Below are 14,729 nucleotides of genomic sequence, written 5' to 3'. Positions count from 1 at the left end.
CTAAAATCATCTCCGGGTTCCTAAAATAGATGCCATACCTGTACTTGATTGTGCAAAAGGAAGTAATGGTATATGGGGTTTTTCATGCTGTCGTGCCTGTTGAGGGACCCTCGTATAAAAAGGCTGAAGGAGAACGACCTGTACTGGTTGTCCAAGCATCTTTTTCCATCTCCCGGTTCCTAAAAATTATCTCCTGGTTCCTAAAAACGATGCCATACTTGTACTTGATTGTGCAAAAGGAAGTAATGGCATATGGGGTCTTTCATGCTGTCGTGCCTGTTGAGGGTCGGGGACCCTCGTATAAAAAGGCTGAAGGAGAACGACCTGTACTGGGTGTCCAAGCATCTTTTTCCATCTTCCGGTTCCTAAAAATTATCTCCGGGTTCCTAAAATCGATGCCATACCTGTACTTGATTGTGCAAAAGGATGTCATGGCATATGGCGTCTTTCAGATAATATAGATGAGAGGGCGCTATAAGCTAAGGTATTCTTATCACACCTAATCAGAATCGAAATTACAAAGGCAGTAAAAATTACAGAAGCAATATTAAAGATAAAAAATGATTTACTTGGTTTTGGAACGTTTCCCTAGTTAAAGGTACAGTACATCAAACATATAAAAAATAAAGACAAATGACATTTACATTGAGGTTTCAAATAATGATAAAAATAATCATAAATTTATTTGGGAATACCACCCTGAAAAGAAAAATATAGCGCTTAAAATTAAAAATTTAAAATTTTCACTTAAAAAGCTTAAAAAGCGATATACGTTCCAGAGCATTAAAAACCATCTATATCTTTGTTCTGTCCATTAATGGATCTCCAACATATAGAATCCCTTAAGAGTTAATAGGGTATATTGTATGTGAAACCTTCGTTCCGTGGTTATAACAGGATTAAAATATAGTTGATATTTGTATGTATCACAAACAATGTTAAGTAACAACAGAATGTTCTTATTTAGATACTATGTATCTATCAGGTTCCTTGGTTATTTGAATCACAACTGCAGAGTCTAAGTAAATTATTTTTGTTTCACAACTGAAGTACAGGCTATTATATCAGCATAGACTGTTTTATTCAGAGTGATTTTTATAAGTAATGGCAGTAAGTCTTTATATGGTTATATAATATCGTTATACCATATAAATATTTAGAGGCTGAAAATAAGTATTATTATTAATAACAACTTTTGACATTAATTGTGCTCAAACCCAAATGTGAGAGATAGTGTTCATTGTAATAAGCACTGAGGCATGAGAGATGTGAGACACACAGACTGCAGCTGCTGACAGGGGCGTGACCTGCTGCGAGACACAGCACACAGAGAAATGCTTGCAGCGTGGATATCTGAACACAGACTAGTGATTGCAATAGGTGCTGTGAGACACACTGAGTTGTAAGGAGCTGTATGGCACGCTGAGATGTATGAAGCTGTGTGACGTCACATAAAGTCCGTTACTGTCCGGTATGAGAATGTATCAAAGGAAGTTCATAGAATTAAATAAAACATACGTTGCAATCAAAGTAATTTCTGAGAGACAAAGTCAATTTACATAAGTTCAAAAGAAAACATGAAATTTGTAATTAGCCGTTACTTAAGGCATCCAAGGTAAATTAGATTTGATACAAATACCGTAGTGGTAGTTGGTAGAATCCTCCTGTTGGAAATTAGATAGCAATTCCTGTAGAGATGTGGAGTTGAATAACTTAATACTTCTTGGAATAGCAATCTTCAGGATGAATGAGACTAGTTGTTATTAGTCCTTTTGTGAGACCAAACTGCAGCTGGTATTTGTAAATCCAAATGTTAAAGTAGTAGAAGTAAATCTTCTTTTGATAAGTATATAGCTTATAAGAAACAGAGCACTGGTTTCAGCAAACAATACTCAACAACTAAGCACTTGTTTGGGGCGGGGTGATGCCTTAAGTACAGGTGAGGAAGGTGAGTTGAGGCAAAAAGTAAAAGCAGGACTGGAATCCTTACAGATCCCCCCCCTCAAGCAAGCCGACCACGGGTTGGAATTTAGGTCTGTTTGGATATCGTCTATGGAAACGAGCAATAAGCTTTGGAGCATTAATGTGTGCATGAGGTTCCCAAGTATCATCCTCTGGGGCGAACCCTTTCCATCGGACCAGATACTGTAATTCCCCATTATAAAATCTTGAGTCCAAAAGATCATAAACTTCATAGACATCAGTGCCCAATTGAAGAGGAGAAGGGGGTAGAAGAGGTACATCAGGCTTATCTCCCAAGTAGGGTTTCAATAATGATACATGGAAAGTTGGGTGGATGGGTAAAGAATCAGGTAGATCAAGCCTGACGGCATTTTCATTGATGATGTGTAGAATTCTGAATGGGCCAAGGAACAACCCAGCCAATTTTTTACTTGGTAAGTGCATTTTAATGTTTTTGGAAGATAACCAAACATAGTCCCCTATAGAATATTTCGGAGAAGCTCTACGACGTAAATCATAAAATTTCTTCTGAGAAGCCTGAGCTTGTTTGATGTTATCTCGTAAATGTAGGAAATTTTCAGCTATGTTTTGTGTTAGCACATCAACAGATGGTGAGTCATGTGTAGAAGTCGTTTGGATAGTGAATCTTGGATTAAAACCATAATTGGCGAAAAAGGGAGAGTAATTTGTAGTGCTGTTAATGGTATTGTTATAGGCAAATTCAGCCATGGAGAGAAAGGAAGTCCATTTATTTTGATGATATGAGCAATAGCAACGTAGATATTGCTCAAGCCACTGATTGAGTCTCTCAGTTTGGCCATTAGTCTGAGGGTGGAAGGCTGTGCTTAACCTTTGATCGATTTGGAGTGCTTTAGTGAGTGCTTTCCAGAAGCGTGAGGTGAATTGGGTTCCTCTATCAGTAGTTAAAATGGATGGTAACCCGTGGTAACGTACAATGTGGTTTAGAAATAAATATGCTGTTTCAATGGAAGTGGGTAACTTGTGAAAAGGAATAAAATGTGGCATTTTAGTAAAATGATCGGTAACAACTAAAATGGTGGTTTGTCCAGAACTAGGTGGTAAATCAACTATAAAATCCATTCCCAAATGAGACCAAGGAGATTCCGGTACTTCCAAAGGAATTAAATAGCCATAGGGAGGTCTCCTTTCTGGTTTTGATACTGTACAGGTTGTACAATGTTGTATACATTCCTTTATACTGGTTTTCATCGATGGCCACCAGTAACTTCTGGAGATGAGCTCATGTGTACATTTGATTCCTGGGTGACCAATTAGTGGAGGGTCATGATGATCTTTGATTATTTTCTGTCTGAAACGTTCTGGAATATAAAGTTTAGAACCATGGAAGTAAAAACCATCCTGGAGGGTTAGGCTATCTAGTAGGGTTTGGTCTTCTGAAGAAAGATCAGATTGGTATTCCTTATCCTGTTGAGATAGGATAGCAAGGAATCGAGTAGGGGGAAGAATGCTAGTAGGAGAGTCTTCTTGTATAGGTCTTGGATCTCGTCGAGAGAGTGCATCTGCCTTCCCATTTTTTGAACCCGGCCTGTACATGATTTGGAAATTGAAACGACTAAAATAGAGACTCCATCTCACTTGACGTCCAGATAAAGTTTTATTATTTTGTAGATATTCCAAATTCCGGTGATCCGTATAAATCACTATAGGTAGGGAGGTACCTTCAAGGAGATGTCTCCAGAATTCAAAAGCTCTTTTAATGGCTAGAAGTTCCTTGTCCCCAATGGAATAATTGATCTCTGCTGGAGTCATAATTTTTTAATAGAACCCAACTGGGTGTAGTGGTTCTGTAGGAGACTGTCTTTGAGAGAGGACTGCGCCAAGAGCATAATCTGAAGAATCCACCTCTAGGGTATATTGAAGGTTTGGAGCAGGATATTTCAGAATGGGGGCAGATGAAAAGGAATTCTTTAGGAAGCTGAACGCATCATCCTGTTCTTTAGTCCACTGGAAAGAGCAATTAGCACTAGTTAATTTAGTCAGAGATTTTGCAATTTTAGAAAAATTGCGAATGAACTTTCTGTAATAGTTACTGAAACCAAGAAACTTTTGTAGTTCTTTCCGTGTTGAAGGTGTGGGCCATGATTTTACTGCTTCCACTTTGTTATCTTGCATTTGAATCCCATTTGGGCTGATGGAGTAACCCAGGAACTCTATTTTGTTGGTGTGGAAAATACATTTTTCCAATTTGGCGTATAGCCGATGGACTTGGAGTCTTGCTAAAACCCAACTAACATGTTTGATATGTTCTTCTAGATTTGTGGAATAGATTAAAATGTCATCTAGGTAGACAACAACACATGTGTCAAGGAGATCATGGAAAATGTCATTAATAAAGAACTGGAAAGTTGCGGGTGCGTTAGTTAAGCCGAAAGGCATAACTAGATATTCAAACAACCCATACCTAGTTCTAAAAGCGGTAAGCCACTCATCCCCCTCACGGATACGCACTAAATTGTACGCCCCTCTCAAATCTAATTTAGTAAAAATCTGAGCATGCCTGAGTCTTTCTATGAGTTCGGGAATGAGGGGGAGAGGGTATCGTTTTTTTATGGTTATTTTGTTCAATTGTCTGAAGTCAATGATAGGCCGAAGAGATTGGTCTTTGTTCCGCACAAAGAACATTCCTGCACCAGCAGGAGAAACCGAAGGACGGATAAACCCTTTCTTTAGATTTTCATCTAGGTAAGATTTTAGATGATCCAGTTCTGGTTGACAAAGTGGGTATAAATGTCCAATAGGTGGCGTGGTTCCAGGTTTCAGTTCAATAGGGCAGTCGTAGATTCTGTGTGGGGGAAGGGTATCTGCTTCCTTCTTACTGAAGACTTCAGAGAACTGCTTGTACATCTCTGGTATCAGAGTTTCTGATGTGGAGGATAAACTGTGAAAAAAAGTTCTATGGCAAGTCTGTTGACAGAAATCAGAATTTAATTGAACATTTAAGGATTTCCAATTAATATCAGGTTCGTGTAGCTGTAACCAAGCTAGCCCAAGTACAATTGGGAATAATGGAGAAGTGATTACATCAAAAGTGAGATGTTCATGATGTGTTTTTAATGTAGTGACAGAGAGCGGGATGGTGTGATGTGTAATTGGCCCTGATGATATCTCAGAGCCATCAACCACACGAAGGAAAATAGGAGACAACTTTTTTATCAATGGTATTTTATTTTTAGAAACCAGAGAACTGTCAATGTAGTTTCCTTGTGCTCCTGTATCCAAGATGGCTGGAATGGTCAGTTGCTTATTTGCCCACTGTAGAGAAAGAAGTAAAGAACAATGAAGAGGGTTGTTATGCTTTGACTGGAGAGAAAGATTGGTATGGTACTTACTCTTCTTGTTCTGTGGCAAAGATGGGCAATCCTTTAAAGTATGAGATGAGGATGCGCAATACATGCAGAGGCCTCTAGTCTTCCTTCTGATACGTTCTTCAGGAGTTAGAGGTCCTCTAAAAAAACTTATATCCATTGCTTCAGCACCAGTTGAACCAGTATGAGGACTGTTAGAAGTGGGATGGTTTAGAACCTTATCCTTCTTATAAACAATTTCAGGGTATTGACGTTCAAATCTTCTTTCACGTAATCTCCTATCAATTTGCCTGCTGAGCTTCATAAGGCCTTCCAATGTTTCAGGTAACTCAGTTCGGGCTAATTCATCTTTTACTGCGTCAGAGAGTCCAAGCCTGAACTGGTTTTTTAAAGCAATGGCGTTCCACTGAGAGTCAATAGAATATTGCTTGAATTCTGTTATGTAACATTCAACAGGTTTGTTACCTTGTTTTAAGTTCCTCATCTTTTTCTCAGCAGTATACTGTAGATTAGAATCATAGTATAATTCATCCATGATATCCAGAAAAGATGAAAAAGATGAAAGAACAGCATTATTTGTCTCAAAGAGAGTGTCTGCCCAAATGCGAGGTTCACCTCTTAAATAGCTTATCATTGTAAGGACTTTAACCCTATCATTTGGGTATGTTTTAGGTTTAAGGGTGAAATTAAGCAGACAAGCATTTTTGAATTGACGGTATAAATTCCTATCTCCATTGAAAAAATCTGGAGGTGCAATAAATGGTTCTGACAGATTGTCAGGAAGGCTCTGTTTAATAGAGACAGTGTCTTTTATTACTTTTCTTAAAGTTTCATTTTCTAATTGTAACTCTCTAAAGGCTTGACTAAGTTGGTCAACTCTTTGTGTTAAATTATAAACAATTTGAGGAAGCTCTGCTGGATCCATATTTTAGGGCTTAGTTGTTATATCAGGTTCCTTGGTTATTTGAATCACAACTGCAGAGTCTAAGTAAATTATTTTTGTTTCACAACTGAAGTACAGGCTATTATATCAGCATAGACTGTTTTATTCAGAGTGATTTTTATAAGTAATGGCAGTAAGTCTTTATATGGTTATATAATATCGTTATACCATATAAATATTTAGAGGCTGAAAATAAGTATTATTATTAATAACAACTTTTGACATTAATTGTGCTCAAACCCAAATGTGAGAGATAGTGTTCATTGTAATAAGCACTGAGGCATGAGAGATGTGAGACACACAGACTGCAGCTGCTGACAGGGGCGTGACCTGCTGCGAGACACAGCACACAGAGAAATGCTTGCAGCGTGGATATCTGAACACAGACTAGTGATTGCAATAGGTGCTGTGAGACACGCTGAGTTGTAAGGAGCTGTATGGCACGCTGAGATGTATGAAGCTGTGTGACGTCACATAAAGTCCGTTACTGTCCGGTATGAGAATGTATCAAAGGAAGTTCATAGAATTAAATAAAACATACGTTGCAATCAAAGTAATTTCTGAGAGACAAAGTCAATTTACATAAGTTCAAAAGAAAACATGAAATTTGTAATTAGCCGTTACTTAAGGCATCCAAGGTAAATTAGATTTGATACAAATACCGTAGTGGTAGTTGGTAGAATCCTCCTGTTGGAAATTAGATAGCAATTCCTGTAGAGATGTGGAGTTGAATAACTTAATACTTCTTGGAATAGCAATCTTCAGGATGAATGAGACTAGTTGTTATTAGTCCTTTTGTGAGACCAAACTGCAGCTGGTATTTGTAAATCCAAATGTTAAAGTAGTAGAAGTAAATCTTCTTTTGATAAGTATATAGCTTATAAGAAACAGAGCACTGGTTTCAGCAAACAATACTCAACAACTAAGCACTTGTTTGGGGCGGGGTGATGCCTTAAGTACAGGTGAGGAAGGTGAGTTGAGGCAAAAAGTAAAAGCAGGACTGGAATCCTTACAGTATCCTTATATCACCTGTGATCTTCGGTATATGTGTAACTTTGACTCACAAATAGTTGCAGCAGCTTTGACCAAATGCTTCTGCTGTCCGTCTGATGTCCTTCTGTATTTTGTAAAAACACGCCGCTCCTTGCGTGTGAGTAGCCTTCTGGACTGCAGCTCTCAGCCTCCGCTGAAGACTCACCACTCAATGCGTGAAAAATGACCAGCTGGAACACGCCACTCCTTGCGTGCAAGTGACCTGCCAGACTGCAGCTTTCGGCCTCCGATAAACTCACAGCTACCTGCTTGTGAATGGCCGGCTGGATCCTCGTTGGTAGCCTCACAGACAGAGGACACGCTGGGTCCTGCGTGTGTATGACCGGCTTTTTCCCGGCTTAGGCAAAACAGATGATTTTGTGGATACCCGCTCTTAGCGTGATATACGCGCGGGCAAATACTAGGTACCTAGTGGAATAAGTTCTGGTAAACGAGCAACTTCTTACTTCTACACGTTTCACCCGTATATCTGGGCTTTTCAAGATGTCAGTTGCTGCCAGAACATCGTTTTATAAATCCATTGCTTACTTCTCATTGGATAATCTGTGTCTGATAATTATTTCTTAAGGTGGATCTCTCAGGTGAATGTCTCTTAAGGTAGAATCACAAGATGATATATTAATATAGTATTTTGTAGATCTTGTTCATTGTGTCTTCTCATTGTATATATTAAAAAATATATATGATAGATAATAGATATTCATAAAAATTAAGATAGATGATAGATATTCATAATTAAAAAATTGGAAAGATATATGCTTTCTCAGGGTGGTAATTCCAAAGGGTGGTATTCTGTTTATACATATAAAATTCTATGTTTGCCATATTGTTTCTAACAGTGATGGGGAAAATAACATAAAATAACATAAAATATCGGTTCCATTTATTATTATTTTTTTTTTTATTACTGTTGATGTGACTATGGTCTTTAAATACAATTTAGTTAATCCTTAATGATATAAGTGTGCTCCTTTATTATAGACTGGATTCTCCAGTTGTTTCGTTGCATATCCTTAAAATATAAGTGATTTATGTTCCCTAAGATAAAATATATGATATTGTTATCAATAGAATTATATCAATACCCTCACTTTATACTTTGTGTTGCAAATTAGAAAATACAAAGTGATATGTAATTTTAATAATGAATCTGTTAATTGAAGATATGTTTATATTAATCTAAAGGTTTTATACTCCCAAAAAGGGAGATAGATCCATCTCTGAGTTTAAACCTCTAGGATAGAGGGTATCTAATTTATATATTAGTTCTGATTCTTTCTTGAGGAGTTTTGCCTCAAAATTTCCCCCCCTCCAATCTCCTCTGACTAAGCAGATCCCCCAGAATTTAAAATGTTGTAAGTTATTATTGTGAATGTCCCTGAAATGTTTATATAAGTGGGTGTCAAGATTACCTTTATCAATGTTACATAAATGTTCTCGGATCCTATCCCGTAACATTCGGGTAGTCTCTCCAATATAAATTAAATTACAGGAGCATTTTATAAGATATATGACCCCTTTATTTGAACATCTGATAATATCTTTCATGGCAAAATCCTCTCCTATTCCTTCTATATGTACAGAGCTGCTTTTATTGCTATGTCTACAGGCTGTGCATAAATGGCAAGGGAAAAAACCTTTGAGGGAATGACCTTTTAGATCTTGATCTACCAAGATTTTTTTCTCCTTCTTTAATTCACTTGGTGCTAGAATTTGTTTAAGGTTTTTCGCTTTCCTAAATATAATTTTGGGTTTATAAGATAATAGGTCTCCTATTATGGGATCCTTTTTAATTATATGCCAGTGTTTATTGACTATTTTCCTTATTATTTGATGGTTTTCACTGTAGTCTGTAATAAGGGCTATGTCATATTCATTCTTTTCAACAGGGTTAGTGGGTGTATCTTTATTTCTATATTGTAAAAGGGAACTTCTTTCTGTTTTACTTGCTCTATTGATAGCTCCTTCAATTTCTTGTTCTGAATATCCTCTATCATAGAATCTTTGTTGTAAAACTTTGATTTGAGTTTCAAAGTCGGTATGTTTAAAACAATGTTTTCTAATATCTATCTCGTGGCCGGACCGACCAAGCATCTTTTTCCATCTCCCGGTTCCTAAAATCATCTCCGGGTTCCTAAAATCGATGCCATACCTGTACTCGATTGTGCAAAAGGAAGTCATGGCATATGGAGTCTTTCATGCTGTCGTGCCTGTTGAGGGTCGGGGACCCTTGTATAAAAAGGCTGAAGGAGAACGACCTGTACTGGGTGTCCAAGCATCTTTTTCCATCTCCCGGTTCCTAAAAATTATCTCCGGGTTCCTAAAAACGATGCCATACCTGTACTCGATTGTGCAAAAGGAAGTAATGGCATATGGGGTCTTTCATGCTGTCGTGCCTGATGAGGGTCGGGGACCCTCATATAAAAAGGCTGAAGGAGAACGACCTATACTGGGTGTCCAAGCATCTTTTTCCATCTCTCGGTTCCTAAAAATTATCTCCGGGTTCCTAAAATCAATGACATACCTGTACTCGATTGTGCAAAAGGAAGTAATGGCATATGGGGTCTTTCATGCTGTCGTGCCTGTTGAGGGTCAGGGACCCTCGTATAAAAAGGCTGAAGGAGAACGACCTGTACTGGGTGTCCAAGCAACTTTTTCCATCTCTAGGTTCCTAAAATCCATGCCATATACACGTCCCCTGATAGGGGACGTAACAGGGATTAAACTGATAAGAATAGTACTAGTTAACACACCACTCCTATCTGGTGGCACAGTAGATTGCACGCGGTGCTCTGACAAAATGCAGAAAGACATTTGGCAGACGGACATTTGGCAGACGGACATTTGGCCGACAGACAGAAAGCTAAAGAATGTTCCGATTTCGACCGAGGGCAGATACACAGAGTGCTCTGTTCTAATCAGAGCCTCGGGCACCGCAACTGCCTCTGGGAACCTTACCATGGGTCCTAGACCGCCCGTCTTGTAATTCTCTGTCTGGGAAATTATCTATCTATCAAATCTATCTATTTATCTATCAAATTTATCTATCTATCTATCGTATCTATCATCAAATGTATCTATTGCATCTATTGATCTATCTATCTAATCTATGTATCTATCTATCTATCTATCTATCTATCTATCTATCTATCTATCTATCTATCTATCTCATGGCCGGACCGACCAAGCTTTTTTTTCCATCTCCCGGTTCCTAAAATCATCTCTGGGTTCCTAAAATAGATGCCATATACACGTCCCCTGATAGGGCACGTAACAGGATTAAACTGATAAGAATAGTACTAGTTAACACACCACTCCTATCTGGTGGCACATTAGATTGCACGCGTAGTGCCCCAAATTGGAAGTAGGAGGACCGACCAAGCATCTCATCTCTGTGTGATTCCTGTTCTTGTAGGACAGTTAATGGGTCAGTCATGTTGCACAGCTCCTCAATGTGACAAATCTTCCTGGTTAGCTCGTCGTTCTCTTTTTCCCAGCTGCTGGATCAGATCAGAGATTGTAAGTAAAACCTGCTCCTGCTGCTGGGTGATCTTACTCAGGACACGCTTCTCTAGGTCTTCCAGCTGTTTCCTGATGTCCCTAATCAGGGCAGTGAGTCTCTCTGTTACACCAGCTGCTTTCTCTTGCACCCCTCTCCTGTGCTTCTGCAGATTCTGGACTCTTTTCTCAGTCTCCTCTCTCTTTGTGGTCAGTTTCTGCAGAACATTTCTCAGTTTCTTTTTCTTCTTCTCAGAAGCCTCATTCAGCAGCTCAACCTGGTGCCCCCTGTGCTCTCCGGCTAGGGAGCAGGACACACAGATACAGGCAGCCTCCTCAGTGCAGTAATATAATAGGAGCATCTTGTGGGTGGAGCATTTTCTGTTACCCCAGGAAGTGATTGCACGCACAGTGACATCAGTGAGGACAAGGAACGGGACATGGCTAGCTTGGTATCCAACCTTGTGCAAATGGGGAGTTTGCGGTTGTGCAAATGGACTGTTTGCGGTTGTTTGTGGTGCGTTAAACGGGGAGTTTGGCCTGTCACTGTGAAGTGGGCGTAACCCTTACACTACCTGAACGATACAACATCATACCTGATGTTTTAAAGCACGTTATTCCAAACAATTTAGGAATTTTAGGTGATTTATGCCCTTTATGGTTTTAAAACAGACTCTGCATCAACTATGTAATTTTCCATGGGAGTTTTGCCATGGATCCCCCTCCAGCATGCCACATTCCAGGTGTTAGTCCCCTTGAAACAACTTTTCCATCACTTTTGTGGCCAGAAAGAGTCCCTGTGGGTTTTAAAATTTGCCTGCCTATTTAAGTCAATGGCGGTTCGCCCGGTTCGCCCGTTCGCAAACTTTTACGGAAGTTTGCGTTCGCTGTTCGCAAACGCAAAATTTTAGGTTCGCGACATCACTACATCCAAGATGGCGTCCCTTAGATTCCAATTGTCTGATAGAATCCTATCAACCAATCGGAATTAAGGTAGAAAAAAATCCTATTGGCTGATGCAATAAGCCAAAAGGATAGAAGTTCAATCCTATTGGCTGATCCAATCAGCCAATAGGATTGAGCTTGCATTCTATTGGCTGTTCCAATCAGCCCATAGAATGCAAGCTCAATCCTATTGGCTGATTGGATCAGCCAATAGGATTGAACTTCAATCCTATTGGCTGATTGCATCAGCCTATAGGATTTTTTCTACCTTAATTCTGATTGGCTGATATAATTCTATTAGCCAATCGGAATCTAAGGGATGCCATCTTGCATAACGTCACTTAAAGGAACCGTCATTAAGTAAGAAGACTTCGTTTGAAGAGGATGTTCCGCGTCGGATGTCTTGAAGATGGACCCGCTCCACGTTGGATGGATGAAGATAGAAGATGCCCGTCTGGAGGACCACTTCGCCCAGCTTAGATGAAGATGAAGACTTCTCCCAGCTTCGTTGAGGACTGTTAACGCTGCTTTTTTCAGCCTAACGCACAACTCATAATCTAACCGTTAGTTTTCTGTCATTTTCATCAGTGCATGTATCTGGATATTTGTTTTGACAAAATTAAACAAATATCCGTTTTTCATTCCAAGGGGTAGATTTATCAAGAAGTGGATGCTGCAATCTACCCCCGTAGTTTCAGGTTCCCCTGAAACTGAAGTTAAGAAGTGGCGGTCTTAAGACCGCTGCTCCTTAACTCATCTGCCACCTCTGAGGTGGTGGACAGAAATTATCCCGATCTTATATGATCGGGATGATTGACACCCCTGCTATCCGCCCGCACGATGATAAATCGGCCCCCAACTGTGTATTTGTAACTTAACAAATGCACATATTTGGAAATCTTTACAAACAACTAATATTTGTAGTTCAATGAAGGCAAAATAGTTTTTTATAAATTGAAGGCTGTTGATTTAGAAAAATCCAACTTTTTCTCTGGGAATAGTCCTTTTTAATTGGTGAGCAGTAAAGTCCTGGTTCTTAGTACATACTCATGCACTTTCTGTTTGTTTCACTTTAAAATTAAGGGACGGTCTATCACAGAATTTTAATTTCTTTACTAAGATATGGAGAGTCCACAACATCATCAATTACTAGTGGGAATATCATTCCTGGCCAGCTGGAGGAGGCAAAGAGCACCACAGCAAAGCTGTAAAGTGTCTTTTTTCTATATGTCTCTGTAAGGAGTATGTGTCCTTTCATGCTTTGTAAGCTGTCCTCCTGCCGGACAGCTAGACTGCAGGTAAGTGCCTTTTGTCTTCTAGGTATGAAGACTGCACTTCATGATAACAGTTGACTATTCAGATGGGGACATGATATTCCATTTTTTAGTTAACTCTGCATATTTAATTGGGACTTATAAATCCATTATGTTTTGGATTACCTAAGGGCAGGTGCAGGCACTATGTATGTGAAGGGCGGTGTGTTTTCACACTGTGTGAGGGCTGTGTGTTTTTAATACAGTTAAATTGCCTTTATTCAGGGTTTTGAATCTTGTATACGTCGAGATGTTTTTATCAGTGTGCTCTTAGTGCGTCAGTTTGTTGCGCCGTCTTTAGCAGAGGTTGGGCTGACTAAGGGACCAGTTTATGTTAAGGATATTTTTCCCGGCACTGGAACCCGTGCTTTGTTTGCTGCGCAGTTCCTGTTCAGTGTCGGGTTTGCCGGTCACGTAACACACCCTATTGATACAGAGAGGAGCGGCGTCATTTCTCTTCTGAATTCAGTGTGCAAGCTTGTCTCCGTGTCCAACTGTTGTTGGGTCTCAGAGTTTCATTACTTTTCTCCTGAAAGTGTGGTAAGCCACCTTAGTATATCTGAGATGTAGAGGTGACTGCCTTAGTAATGTGTATATAACATGTTTTTTGTGTGTGTGTTTTTTTAGTATTAAGTGATATGTAAAGTGATAGTTTTTTCTTTACCAAAAACCTTTTCTTCTGTGGGGAATTGTTCTTCTGTGGGGAAAATGTAAGGATAATTGTGGCCCTCTGAGCCAAATATTTCTCATGATGATGCTGTTCAGGCAATGCCTCAGTTTTATCCTCAAACGTCCCAAGCCTCTATGGAGTCACATACAGTGCCCTGCAGTTCCTCTCAGCCTACTGGAGGAGTTTATTTGCCTGCACATATTGCAGCTCATGTATCTTCTGCGGTATCTGTGGCATTATCTGCTTTTCCTATGTTAAAGGGAAAATGCAACAGGAAAATTAGAGATTCAGATAGTAAGTTTATTGTTCCACCTACTGCTACACAGGTTGCCCTCCCTCATAAGTCTGATGAGGAGGGTAGTCGGTAGCTTCTGAGGGTGAAGTCTCAGATTCGGACAGTATAATTCCTTTATATGACGCTGAAGAAGTTTCCTTCAGATTTAAGCTTGAACACCTTTGTGTACTGTTAAAGTAGGTATTGGCAACTTTGGACAACTCCGATACTCATGTCATTGTCATCCCTAAGAAATCTAGTACACTTAATAAATACTATAATGTTCCTTCCTCTGTGGAGATGTTTCCTGTTCCAGACCGTGCGACTGAGATTATTTCTCAGGAATAGGAGAAGCCTGAGATATCTTTCTCCCGGTCTCCCGTCGCTGACTACATTAAAGATTCATGGCGCACAGTGCCTAAAGTAGAAGGGGCCATTTCTACTTTGTCTAAGAGAATTACAATGCCTATAGAGGATAGCTGCTCTTTTAAGGATCCCATAGACAAAAAGTTGGAGGCTTATTTGAAGAAGATGTATGATCATCAAGGTCTTCAATGGCAACCTGCCATTTGTATTACAACTGTGTCAAGTGCGGCATCTTATTGGTGCGACACCTTGTTTGATTCAATTTTGGTAGAGACTCCTTTGGAGGAGATCCAAGACAGGATTAAGGCTCTCAAACTCAAACTGGCGCACAGTGCCTAAAGTAGAAGGGGCCATTTCT

Source organism: Bombina bombina, chromosome 1 (assembly GCF_027579735.1).
Source record: "Bombina bombina isolate aBomBom1 chromosome 1, aBomBom1.pri, whole genome shotgun sequence".
Classification (NCBI taxonomy): Eukaryota; Metazoa; Chordata; class Amphibia; order Anura; family Bombinatoridae; genus Bombina; species Bombina bombina.
This window is presented reverse-complemented; position numbering follows the sequence as displayed.